At 41.3% G+C, this 10752-nt stretch overlaps 1 long non-coding RNA gene across 1 annotated transcript; it reads left to right on the top strand.

The window, feature by feature from the left end:
• The first annotated feature begins 1098 nt into the window (after positions 1 to 1098).
• On the top strand, positions 1099 to 3943 carry LOC147376543 (uncharacterized). The gene is made up of 2 exons (XR_015161040.1): positions 1099 to 1807; positions 2070 to 3943. It is a non-coding gene; the product is annotated as an uncharacterized LOC147376543 (long non-coding RNA).
• The last annotated feature ends 6809 nt before the right edge of the window (positions 3944 to 10752 follow it).

The raw sequence follows: 10752 nt of genomic DNA, 5'->3' as shown, positions 1-10752 counted from the left end.
TCTGGAGGTCCCAGTGATTTTCCACTCAGTCTCAGAAGCTTCTTTTCTCAGGCCCAGACTTGTCCCTCTGTGTCCTTCTCCCAACCCCAGTAAGAGAGTAGAGAAATGGAGCAGGATCCTACGGCTTGGCCTTCTCCCCGCTGTGTCCTCAGCCTGCCTTTTTTCTGTGGAGAAACTTTAGCCAAAGAATAAGTTTAATCACAAGAGGTAGAAAATGCAGAAACAAAGGAAAACAGTCAAAGGAGACCAAATAATAATAATGTAATCATTGATCCATAGTTAAGGACCCTTAGTTCCTCCTCAAGGGCTATCAGTAATATTCTGAGCCATATCTGGTGAGCTGTTTTATAGATACTGAAGCCCCTACCAGGCGAAATAAGTTAACTACATGATGACCAGACTGTACCCACCAACATGCTGCTGCTAAGTCGCTTCAGTCGTGTCCGACTCAGTGCGACCCCATAGATGGCAGCCCACCAGGCTCCCCCGTCCCTGGGATTCTCCAGGTAAGAACACTGGAGTGGGTTGCCATTTCCTTCTCCAATGCATGAAAGTGAAAAGTGAAAGTGAAGTCGCTCAGTCGTGTCTGACTCTTCACGACCCCATGGACTGCAGCCTACCAGGCTCCTCCATCCGTGGGATTTTCCAAGCAAGAGTACTGGAGTGGGGTGCCATTGCCTTCTCCAACCAACATAAGCTGTCATAATTCTGAGAATTGGCCTCAAAGAACTGGAAACAAACTGACCCTGGAACTGAAGGTTAACTGCACCTAAAACAGCAAAGCTGATGCTGGTCAGACCACTGATGACCAATTTCAAGATGACTGTCAAGGCTGACTGCTGTTTCTGCAAGCAGCCCCTCCCTCTGTCTATAAAACCTTTCATCACCCCACCCCCCGTTGTTCGAGTAGAAAGGGGGCAGTCAGCGGATGGGGAGAATGGGCCTTTATGTCCCTCACCGCCCCCACTCCCAGTTGCCAGCATCCAAAATAAAGCAAACTTTGTTTTGCACAAACCTGGCCTCTTTATTGGCTTTGAGGAGAGAGCAGCCATACCCTGACTTTCGATAACACAGAGACAGGGCAAATAAGGGAATAAGATATTTTTTTGAGAAGCATGAAGGAAAGACCATCAAATAGTTTGGAAAATTTTTAATGGACTCGGAGTCTAGCAGGCAGGGTGAGCTTTGTTAGGGGTTGTGGGGAGTGTAGGAAGGAAAGACAAACAGAAAAGTTCATTGTCTTCACTGAGGAGTGTGGAGTCCGCTCTGAAGAAGTCTGGAGAGTTTCTGATTGGCTTAAGCAGATTTTGTTGTTGTTAATTTTTCAGCTCTGTTTGCTCCTGGAAAACTTTACCGTTTGCAACTACAACTCCTAGTGAGGCCAACTGGTGGACAAGAATGTCTGTGTCCTTGTAGGTACCTCATGTGACCAGCCGGGGGCAGCATGGTAGAGGAGACAGCAGGTAGAAAGTGTGGCCTTGTCCTGACCAAGGCCTTGTCCTGACCTGGACAAGGTGGAGAAGGAGTGGAAGGAGTGGAGGAGAAGGGCAGGAACAGGTCTGGCCTCTAGGGAAGAGTTGGAGAGCATGGCACTTCTGGCCACACCATGCAATCTCCTGGTGGAAGAGCTGGGAGGAGGGTATTGGAGAGGAAAATCCAATACACTGTAATGATACCTTTCTCCTTGAGTCTGAAGAGAGGCAGTGTCTTCTCATTTTATTGGAAGTGAGGGGATGGTGCTGGATGCGGTGTCTTCATGATCAGGTGGTGGAGGGTGGCTTCAGAGGTGTCACTTCTGCTTTGGCAGGTATTCCTGCTGGCGGGGAAGGGGGACATGGCTTGGGAGGGCAGGGTTCAGGAGCTCAGGGAGGGCAGTACCAAGAAACCTGGGGAGGGCAGCATACCCGGGGAGGGCAGGTGACAGTGACTTGGGGAATGCAGGGCGCAGGAACCTGGGAGAACCACATGAAGGAACCTGGGGAGGGCAGTTCACAGGAACCTGGGTAGAAGGCTGGAAGGGGACTTTGTACTATTGCTGCTGCTGACAGGACATTTTTCTTTGACCGAAGATAAATTGAAAGAAAGAAAAAAAAGCCCTTTAGAATGAGACAAAGAACGGATGCTTTTGAACTGTGGTGTTGGAGAAGACTCTTGAGAGTCCCTTGGACTGCAAGGAGATCCAACCAGTCCATTCTAAAGGAGATCAGCCCTGGGATTTCTTTGGAAGGAATGATGCTAAAGCTGAAACTCCAGTACTTTGGCCACTTCATGCGAAGAATTGACTCATTGGAAAAGACTCTGATGCTGGGAAGGATTGGGGGCAGGAGGAGAAGGGGACGACAGAGGATGAGATGCCTGGATGGCATCACCAACTCGATGGACGTGAGTCTGAGTGAACTCCGGGAGTTAGTGATGGACAGGGAGGCCAGGCGTGCTGCGATTCATGGGGTCGCAAAGAGTCGGACATGACTGAACTGAACTGAGAATGAGACAACATCAGTGGAGATTATTTCCAAACTAGCACAAGAGAGAAGTACTGTCACTTATTACTTTTGTCTTTAAGATCAACGCTATGACCACCCTATTGTACTTCCTCCCTATTTTTCCCACCCTACAGGAGCCTCCACAGATCGCAGTGGCCAAAAAAGGACTTTTCTTGGGGGCTGGCCTGCAGTTGCCAGTGCCTACTCTGCTGCACCTGAGCACTGGTATTTGGACTGTGTACTCTTTCCTTTAAAAGGAGCATGTTCACTCTGCAAAGAGCCAGGGAAAAGAATGGGTTTGGGAAATGTGCTTGAAAATAAAAGACAAAATGTCTTTAGTCAGTTTGAAGAAAAGAAGCTTGGGAGGACACGAGAGTGCTTGCTAAAGTTTATAAGACGTGTTGAAGCAGAGAGATGAATTTGGAGAGTTTAGCTTATATTGTTCCCAGATACCATGGAGTAGTTTCTTTCTCGGAGACTGTGCCCCTATCTGTTGCTGAGGCATTTTTTTCCCCTTAGTTTGCCATTTTTGGCAGCATCTCTAGTCCTTTGTATTATTCCTGACTACTTTAAACTTGATCACTGCTTCTTCAAGGATAATTACTGCCCCTTTGCATTGGCTGTCTTAAAATCAGAATCCAGAGCAGAGTCAGAGTCAGTAGGAAACCCTAGGCAGGCATCTGGCCCAGGTCCTCACTAGATAACTCACCATGCTCTGGCCTGGAGTCGAAAGCTTGACCTTGAAACAATAGGAAGATTCAAGGTGGAGCATAAGAAAGAATAAAGCCTGGGGGCTATGTAAGCTAAGTTCTGGCCTCAGCTTTACCAGCTTTCTGTAGGCTGATCTGGAGCTTTCTCATCTGTAACTTTAATCACATTCATCTCAAATTATTTTCTGTTTTAGAACAGCAGTCAGCAAACTTTTCCTCTTAAGGGCCAGGTAATAAAAATTTTAGGCTTTTCTGACCAGGCTTTGTCACAACTCTCCAACTCTGCCATTGTGACATAAAAGCAGGCATAGGTAAGAATCACTGATGCAACTAGACTGATGCAACTTCACTTCATACTAAGTGAAGAAAGTCAGATAGAAAAAGACAAATGCCATGTGACATCACTTATATGAGGAATGTAAAATATGATACAAATGAACATATGTGTGAAACAGAAAATCAAAGACATAGAGAACCGATTGGTTGTTGTGAAGGGGGAGAGGCTTGCGGGAAGGAGGGAGTGGGATGTTGGGATTAGCAAATAAACGCTTCTATTTATAGAATGGATAAATAACAAGGTCCTAGTGTATAACACAGAACTATATTCAATATTCTATGACAAACCTTAATGGAGAAGGATATAAAAAAAGAATATATACATATGTATAACTGAATTTGTTTGCTCTAGAGCAGAAATTAACACAACATTGTAAAACAACTATACATCAATAAAAAATACTAAAACTAAAAGCAAGCATAGGTAATATGTAAACAGATGAGCGTGAGAGTATTCCAATGAAATGTTATTTCCCAAAATAGGTGAGCTGTAGTTTACTGACACCTGATTCAGACCCCAACTTTCTGTATCACACTTCTCCCTGCTCGAGGTCTCTCCCAGCTGGTTTTTGTTTTCTGGTTTGTTTTATTTATCTGTTCCTATTGACTCATTGGAAAAGACCCTGATGCTGGGAGGGATTAGGGGCAGGAGGAGAAGGGGACGACAGAGGATGAGATGGCTGGATGGCATCACTGACTTGATGGACGTGAGTCTGAGTGAACTCTGGGAGTTGTTGATAGACAGGGAGGGCTAGCATGCTGCAGTTCATGGGGTGGCAAAGAGTCGGACACGACTGAGCAACTGAACTGAACTGATTGCTGTTTCTGTCATCTGTCTTTCTTTTTCTGTATTCCATCCCAACCCATGGCTCTATAAAACCTTCTCATTCCCTCCTACCAGAACCTATCGATGGCATCCTGGAGGGCTTCCTTTCCCACAGAGCAGAGTCTCACTGCTCACCTGCCTCTCTGGGTTGTTCCAGGCTTGTGGAATTCAAATGCAGTGAAGAAGCTTGGAGCAGGGTCCTTTTATTCTGGGCTCAGCCTGGCAGGAGATCAAAGGGGCTTGTCCACCATTTCGTGGTAATCTGATGTCTCACTCGGTTCTTGAAAACACTTGCTAGATCCTCTCTTTGCACTAAAAACTCTAGTTTGGCAGCTTTAGGGTGAATAACCACAATTCTGTTTCCTCTGAAAGGATTTAATATGTGTGTGTGATGAGTGAGGCAGGGGGATATAGGGATTAATGTACTTTCTTCAAATATTCTTGGTCTTTCAGCAGAATTTGGGTTTGTATATATCTTGACCTCTACCTTATATCTTAAATGAAAATTAGTTCTGGGTAGATTATAGATCTACATTTTTTTCTTTTTGAAAGATGATTTTATTACCTGTTCAAGGGATTAAATTTAAAAATCATTTTATTTTAAAGTAAGTGAAATTAATATTTAGTTTAAAAAATAGAAACCCAACAATAAAAGTGACACTTTCAGCTATCTTTCTACCTATTTCAAGGTTTGAAAAGTCATACTTTCAGATACATGATGGGAAGTAGTGCTCAAGTCTAGAATGCTGCTGTCTTTTGATGATGGATCTACATTTGAGTGGTAAAATGACAGAGTCTAAAAAAAGGGAAAGAAAATCTTCATGATCCTGTCAACAGCAAAGAGTCCACAAACAAGGCATAAAAAGCATAATTATAAGAGTTCTGGTTTTTAAAATACACCATTATGATTGTAAAAACGCAAGCCACAGAGATGGAGAAGCTACTTATAATACATATGTCTCACAAAGAACTTGTGTCTAGAACCAGCGCCCCCCCAACCCAACACACTCAAACACACACTCCTACAGATCAACAAAAACAAGAAGCAGAAATAGAAAACTGTCCAAACAACTTGAACAGGCAGTTGATGGAAGGGTATTTTCAAATTTCCAATAAATGTATAATAACGTGCTCAATCTCATCAATCACAAGAGAATTGAAAGTTGAAATCGTATTATCTCCATATCACCACTTAAATGACTAATGTGAAAAAGACACCATCAAGATTGCTTAGTGTGTAGAACAGTTAAAACTTTTATATACTGTTGACAGGAATAAAAGTTGTATTAAAATTTTGGAAAAATTAGCAGTATCTACTAGAGCAGAGCACCCAACAGAGGTATATGCATATTGTAACAAAAATATATGAACACGAATGTTCACAGTAGCACCACTTAAATTTTTTTTTAAACTGGAAACTAGTAAAACGGCTGTCAACAGTAAATAAAAATACATAAATAATGGTATATTCTGGAAGTGAAAAACTATACAATGAGAACGAACTAAACTATGATCCACAATTATACACTGGGAAATGAGTGAAGCTCACTAACACAATCTTGAAGGAAAAAAAATTCAGGCAATAAAGAATTTCTACTGTATGATTTCCTTTTTATGGATTTCAAAATAAGGAAAGCTAATCTGTGGTGTTAGATGTCAGGAGAGTGGTTCTATTTATGGGTAGCTAGTGACTGGGAGGGGGCACGATAGGATGGACCACTGGGATGCTGGTAACAAGCTATTTCTTCATCTGTGTATTGGTTAGATGGCTATTTAGCTAGTGAAAGTTTATTGAGCTGTGTACTTAAGTTGTAATTTTATTTATTTATATTTCAAATTTAGTCCAATTAAATGTTAATTTTAAAGTCAATATTCCTGCAATGTAGTGAAAAAGAGAGTGAGAGATGTTGAGAATAGCAAAATATTAAGAACCATAGCATGGAATATTTTTAGGACAGTAAGGACTTTGGATTTTATTCTGAAATGGGATGAGATTTGATAATTTCAGTAAAGAGAGAGCATAATGTTATTTATGTCTTGATATGATTGCTGCAGTTCTGATAAGGGGTTGTGGCACGAGATAAGAAGAAAGAGACAAGACAGGTGACTTTTGCGGTGGCTCAGAGGAATAATAATGCTGACTCCAACTAGGATAAGAACACTGGAGGTAATGAAAAAATGAGAAGTGATTTCATTCTTAGTACAGAACTTGAGGACTTTGGAAGGAATTATCTGTGTGAGATAACACAAGAAATCAGAGATGAATCCTAGGGTTTAAAAAATATCGTTATTATTTAGTTGTGTCTTGAGCATCTTTATACACATGGTGACATTGCTGTGTATACTGAAGATGGATAGAAAATGTTCCACATATGATACGTATTAGATTATTACAAAAAAGATAATCAGCAGTTATCATAAACAACTTCATAACAATAAATTCTACAACTTATAGTAAAAGGACAAACTCCTTGGAAATCAAGTGACAAAAACTAACACATGAAGAAAATTTGAATAGGTCTGGAATGATCTTCTGACGTGTCAGCTTGGCTAGGCCACAATCCCTAGTTATTCAAACATTAATCTAGGTGTTGCATAGAGGTAGATGTGACTAATGTTCCTAATTAAATGACTTTGTATAGGGGAGAATATCCTAGATAAGCTGGGTGGGTCTGATGCAATAGTTGAAAGACCTTAAGAGTAGAATTGAAGCCTCCCTGAAGAAATTCTATGCATGAACAATCACTCAGACCATGACAGATAGTTTCAGTGTCCCTATGTAGAAATATCTAAGGAATTTACACAAAAATATATTGGAATTAAGTGATTTTAGCAATGCCACAGAATATAAGGCCAATCAATTTATTTCTGTATACCATCACCAAACAATTGGAAATAAAGTAAAAAATAAACTCATAATAGCATATAAGTCATAAAGTATTAGAAATATATTTAACAAAAATGTTCAAGATGTCTATACTGAAAACTATAGAATAATCCAGAGAAATTTTCAAAAAGATGTAAATAAATGAAGAGATATACAGGATTTATACATTGGATAACACATTCTTTAAAACATATCAGTCCCCTTAAGTTAAGCTATTGAGTTCTTATAATCCCAATAAAAATCCTGGTTAACTTTTTGGGGAGAAATCAACAGGCCAAATTTAACATTTATATGGAAATACAAAGAACATAAACTAAACCAAACAATCTTGGAAAAGAACAAAATTGAGGGCCCCACATTATCTGATTTCAAGACATAGACTACAAATGTCCATCCATCAAAATGCATGGCTTTGTCATGTAATAGACATATAGATCAATGGAACTGTATAAAGAATCCAGAGATGGACTCAACATTTATTGTCAAGTAAAATGTATAAATACCAAAAAGCATGCTTAACAACATTACTAATCAGGGAAATGAAGTTAAAAAGCCCCATGAGGTACGATTTCAGATCATGAAAATGGCTAAAGATAAGTAAGTGACTAAAACAAGCATGATAAGGATGTGGAACAATTGGAAGCCTCACACAATGCTGGTGGGAATGCAAATGACACAGTCAATTTAGGAAACAATTTGGCAGTTTCTTACAATGTTAACCATACTTCTCTGCTATGACCATGAAGCTTCGTTTCTAAATACTTATTTAAGAGAAATAAAAACATACATTCATAAAAGACTTATACATAAATATTCATAATAGCTTTGTTTGCGTAACACCAAACCGAAACAATGCAAATAAATGTTTGTCAACATATAAATAGATGAACAAATTGTAGATAACTCACACAGCAGAATATGCCAAGCAATTAAAAAATACCTAAAAAAACTACTGATTAAACAATAACATGACAAATATCAAAACAGGTTCAGCAAAAGAAGTCAAACAGAGCAGAGTGAGTTTTGTGTGATTCAGTGTGCATGAAGTTCTAGAGTAAGCAAAACTCACCCGTGGTGATAGGAATCTGAACAGGAGATGCCTTTGGGAAGAAGTAAGTAGAAAGGAGTATTGCAAGTATTCTATATTCTCCTTACTCTTGGATATTACAGGGACTGTTATGATAAGATCAGGTTATCTATCCACTTAACACATTGTGCTAAGTTCTAAAATTATTTCCCTAGATATCTACATTCTTGAATTATATTATCCACATTGCTGCTTCTAAGTCACTTCAGTCGTGTCCGACTCTGTGCGACCCCATAGACCGCAGCCCACCAGGCTCCTCTGTCCCTGGGATTCTCCAGGCAAGAACACTGGAGTGGGTTGTCATTTCCTCCTCCAATGCATGAAAGTGAAAAGTGAAAGTGAAGTCGCTCAGTTGTATCCGACTCTTTGCAACCCCATGGACTGCAGCCTACCAGGCCCCTTCGTCTATGGGATTTTCCAGGCAAGAACACTGGAGTGGGGTGCCATCTCCTTCTCCAATTATCCACATTAGTCATAATGAAAAGATGTATTGGTATTATTGCTTTATTCTTTCACATTTACTCAGAGTGGCTGCAAAAACTGGTTGTATAAAATTGGAATCAGCTTTGTTGACCATCAATGAGTGCTTTCTTGGAAAGCTCCAGAGGTTCTGGAAAAAGGAGTCTTATTATTTTATTTCTCCTTCATGGGTGCTCTTCTGGTGAGAGGAAAATGTTAGCGTCTATTCAGCCACCAAAGTGGAGTTTCCTTTGAAAATCAGGAGTTAGTTTTCAGGAACTGACATGAATCAGAACTGCTGTGAAAATACTAGCTATTTGCTCCAGACCCCGGCTACACGTGGGCTGAGAGGCATCAAGTCAGTCCTCTTCATGTACTGGGATCTTCTGAGGACAAGGGGAGTTTAGACAGAACAATGGATGGAGTGATTCTTTCTGGCCAGGTATGGGACTGGGGGGTAATTAAGACAGATAAGCAGACATGGATGGATGGATGGATAAATGTATTATTATGTGTAGGCAATGAATTAATAGACTATAGAGGAAGTTCAATCAAGAAGTCAAAGTTTGCTTTTTCTATGTTCCAATCATTGAATCAAAGTCTAGAAATATGAAGTAATGTGTCTAGGGCTGCACAGTGAATATTGGAACCCAGTATCCTGGCTGGGAGCTTCTCAGGTGGCTCAGTGGTAAAGAATCTTCCTGCAATGCACGAGACAAAAGAGATGTGGGTTTGATCCCTGAGTCAGAAAGATCCCCTGGAGGAGGGCATGGCAACACACTCCAGTATTCTTGCCTGGGAAATCGCATGGACAGAGGAGCCTGGTGGGCTGCAGTCCATGGGGTTGCAAAGAGTTGGACATGACTGAGCATGCATGCACACTCTAGTTGCACTATCCTGGTTGACAGAACCCTATTCTTTCTGAGGTATTATCAGTTTTCATCTCATGCTTGGCCTAGTCTTAGCTTCCAGAGGGGAGAGAAGAGGAAAAGAGTGATTCCACAGATATTAATTAAGGACCTCGCTTGTCCTGGAAACTGTTAGGTGTTGGACATAAAGCAGTGACTAACTCATGAAACTTAAATTCATCAAAGTCAATAGACATTGAACAAGTGGTAACATGAATAATTCTTTAATAATTCTACATGTGTCATGAAAGAGTGATTCAGGGTAAAAAGAGCATAAAACAGGAGGAACTAACCTTGCCCAAACAGAATAATCCATCAGAGTTAGCCTGAACGCTGTATAGGGCATGAAAGTCAATCAGGGAAAGACAGCTCCTGGCTGAGAGGAGGGAAGAGGTCAGAGGGAAGGAACCTGGATCACATGAGGAGCAGAGAGGCCAATGTGACCAGAGCTCCTAAGCCAGGCCAGGGGAGCATGTTGCGACTCATGCTTCATGGAATTAAATATGAGGAGATAGTCAAACAATCAGAGCCTTATGGGTCAATGTTAGGGAGGTCAAGAATGTTTTTAAGTCTAAAAGGAAGCCACAGAAGGATATCAAGCAAATAATGTAGTCTCACGTGTAGTTTGGCTGCAGTGTGGTGAATGGTTTATAGGGCATCAGGGGTTGAAGAAGACCATTTGAGATGCTCTTACAGTTAGGCCAGGCAAGAAGTGAGGGTATTTGGATGAACATAACAGTGTTCTTCGGAGAAAGCAATGGCACCCCACTCCAGTACTCTTGCCTGGAAAATCCCATCGATGGAGGAGCCTGGAAGGCTGCAGTCCATGGAGTCGCTGAGGGTTGGACACGACTGAGCGACTTCACTTTCAGTTTTCACTTTCATGCATTGGAAAAGGAAATGGCAACCCACTCCAGTGTTCTTGCCTGGAGAATCCCAGGGATGGGGGAGCCTGGTGGGCTGCCATCTATGGGGTCGCACAGAGTCGGACACGACTGAAGTGACTTAGCAACAGTGTTCTTGCCTGGAGAATCCCAGGGACAGGGGAGCCTGGTG

This window comes from Bos grunniens, chromosome 3 (genome assembly GCF_055505025.1).
Source record: "Bos grunniens cultivar Pamir isolate PY7600 chromosome 3, Bosgru_T2T1.0, whole genome shotgun sequence".
NCBI classification, from domain to species: domain Eukaryota; kingdom Metazoa; phylum Chordata; class Mammalia; order Artiodactyla; family Bovidae; genus Bos; species Bos grunniens.
The sequence above is the reverse complement of the archived record's forward strand: the minus strand, read 5'-3'. Positions and strand labels throughout refer to the sequence as shown.